This window comes from Mastomys coucha, unplaced genomic scaffold, assembly GCF_008632895.1.
Source record: "Mastomys coucha isolate ucsf_1 unplaced genomic scaffold, UCSF_Mcou_1 pScaffold15, whole genome shotgun sequence".
Lineage (NCBI taxonomy): Eukaryota > Metazoa > Chordata > Mammalia > Rodentia > Muridae > Mastomys > Mastomys coucha.
In genome coordinates this window covers 74,067,168-74,070,363 of record NW_022196897.1, presented here as the reverse complement: position 1 = coordinate 74,070,363, position 3,196 = coordinate 74,067,168, and the positions used below count along the sequence as shown (strand labels likewise).

Here is a 3,196-nt window from a genome sequence, read left to right as displayed (position 1 = left end):
TTTGTTCTCTTCTCTTGCCTTCTTCCTCACTCTCCTGCTCTTTGTTCTCTTCTCTTGCCTTCTTCCTCACTCTCCTGCTCTTTGTTCTCTTCTCTTACCTTCTTCCTCACTCTCCTGCTCTTTGTTCTCTTCTCTTGCCTTCTTCCTCTCTCTCCTGCTCTTTGTTCTCTTCTCTTGCTTTCTTGCTCTTCTTGCTTTCTTGCTTACTTTCTTTCCTTTCTCTCTCTCTCTCTCCTTCTCTTCTCTCCTTTTTCTCTTTTCTCTCTCTATACATGGCCAACCTATTTTCTCCTTTCTATAATAAAATATCTCATTTATGCATTGCCTCTTTTAACTAACTAATGCACTATGCAGTCACAGGCCTTATCAGCAGAAAGCCCAGGTATCAGCAACAGAGAGAGATCCAGGCAGCAGGAGAGAGAGACACAGGCCCACATAGGTTGCCTTGTCCTGCTTTAGTATGAGGTGGGTGTCAGTCCTTATTGCAACTTAACATGCTGTGGGTAGCTTGCTCTTATCTGAAGACAAATAGACTAGGAGCAGTGGATGGAGTAGGCAGAGGGGAAGTGGGGGAAAAGGGTCTTGAAGGAGAGGAAGAAGGGGAAACTGAAGTCTGGATATAAAAAAAATAATAATGATAAAAGAAACTCTAAGAGGATGTTACTTAAAGGTAAATTGTTGAGGCAGAAGATGGAATTGGAGCCACTAACAAGGATATGTTAGCTCAATGAGTCCATCTCGTTTTGATGGCCTTGATTGATGGAGAAATGCTCATGTCTGTGGACCAGATTCCTCCTTCTTTACCTCATCTGAGAAGACATTTTTTAAAAAAAATCTATTTGAAGTCCTTTACTTTACCATGTAAATTGCAGTGGGTATTCTTGGTTGTCAACTTGACTACATCTGTAGTGAACTACAATCCAGAAATGGAGGGCTCACCAGTGATCCAGATCTTGCGGCTGGACAAAACAGGCTTCTGGTCTGGATCTTGACATAGAGATCTTGAGGTAAAGTGTCCATGAAAAGCTTAGGTCCAGGCAAGATAGTAACAGCCGTTTCATCCCGGGAGACTAAGGCTGAGTTCAAGGTCAGCCTGGGACAAAACAAGTCCCAGATCCATGCGGAGTGATACTCACCTTTCACCTGAGCCCCACCTTCTGCTGGAGACGTACATAAGAACATTGGAAGAGGGGAGATTCACTCTTCCTTGCTTGCTTATGCTTACTTGCCAGGCCATCTGTTGGAACCTACTACTTCAGGATTCCAGTTTGTACAGAAAACCACCTGGAACACCTAATGTGGTGGGACTGAGCAATTACTAGATTCTTGGACTTCCCATTCATAACTGCCTATTGTTGGATTATTGAGACAGCAAACTTTGGGTCTTTGTCTTCTGAGGATCACGATTTTGACCCCACTGCTGAGATGTTGGTCCATGACTATGATGATGAAAGAACTCTAGAGGAAGAGGAATTGATGGATGGCGGGAAAATCTTCAACTCTGAAATCGAGGACTTAGAAAAGGAAGGAAATATGCCTCTAGAAGACTTACTGGCATTCTACAGCTATGAATCCATGATTCCAATGGTTGCAAATTCCAGTGCAAATAGCTCCCCAAGTGAACTTGCAGATGAACTACCAGATATGACACTAGACAAAGAAGAAATAGCGAAAGACCTGTTGTCGGGCAATGATGAGGAAACACAGTCTTCTGCAGATGATCTGACACCATCTGTGACTTCTCATGAAACTTCTGAATTCTTCCCCTGGCCTTTACGATCAAACACTACATGTGATGGAGACAAGGAATCAGAGATTGAGGATGTTGAAACGGACAGTGGTAACTCACCTGAAGATTTGAGAAGGGAAATAATGATTGGTCTAGAGTATCAGGCAGAAATTCCCCCTTATTTTGGCAAGTACAGTGGTGATGACGAGAAAGCTTATGAAAATGAAGACCAGCTACTGTGGTGTCCTGATGTGGTGCTGGAGAGCAAAGTCAAGGAGTACCTTATTGAGACCTCATTAAGAACTGGAAATGAGAAGGTCCTAGACAGAGTCTCTTCAGGCACACACACCAGGGATAATGAACAGGCATTATATGAACTTCTCAAATGTAATCACAATATAAAGAAAGCAATTGAAAGGTACTGCTGTAATGGGAAGGCATCTCAAGAAGAAATGACAGCATGGACAGAAGAGGAGTGCCGAAGCTTTGAACATGCACTATTGCTTTATGGAAAAAATTTTCATCTCATTCAGAAAGATAAGGTGAGATCTAGAACTGTTGCTGAGTGTGTAGCCTTCTACTACATGTGGAAGAAATCGGAACGCTATGATTACTTTGCTCAACAGACAAAATTTGGAAAGAAACGCTATAACCATCACCCTGGCGTTATGGACTATATGGATCGTCTTGTAGATGAAACAGAATCTCTGGGTGGTATGGTCAGTTCTTCAGCCTTAAGTTCTAACTGCCCTAGCCCATTCCTGATCAGCCGCTGAACATTCTCAGCTCCTTCACTGCCACTGACTTGACAGCTTTGACCAACAGTGTAGCAACTGTCTGTAACCCCACAGATGTGAACTGTCTGGATGATAGCTTTCCTCCACTGGGAAACACGCCTCATGAACAAGTCAATCATGTGTCTGTCATATCCGAAGAGTTACTCACCCTGCCCTGCAATGGTGAAAGTGATTGTTTTAATTTATTTGAGATTGGATTTTATCACTCAGAGTTAAACCCCATGTGCAGTGAAGAATCGGAAAGACCAGCAAAGAGACTGAAAATGGGCATAGCTGTCCCTGAATCCTTTATGAATGAGGTTTCTGTAAATAACCTAGGTGTAGACTTTGAAAATCATACACATCACATCACCAGTATCAAAATGGCTGTCTCTGTGGCTGACTTTGGCAGTTTGTCTGCCAATGAGACAAACGGATTCATCAGTGCCCACACTCTGCATCAGCACGCTGCCCTTCATTCAGAGTGACATGAATGCGAAGCACTGAGACAATGGGTGTGCAGTACCAGTAAACTTGAGGGGAGCTATCAGGTTTGCATAGTCTTTCACTGGAAGTTTGAACCTTTTTCACTATGATATCAGTGATGTCAGTATGCATAGAACTATATCTTGATTTATCAAGAGTATTTTCATTTTTCAATCCATAAATGTGGAAATGAACTATGATCAGC

At 42.6% G+C, this 3,196-nt stretch overlaps 1 pseudogene; it reads left to right on the top strand.

The window, feature by feature from the left end:
• The first annotated feature begins 1,386 nt into the window (after positions 1-1,386).
• LOC116092148 lies at positions 1,387-2,993 on the top strand (annotated as a pseudogene).
• Positions 2,994-3,196: the final 203 nt, after the last annotated feature.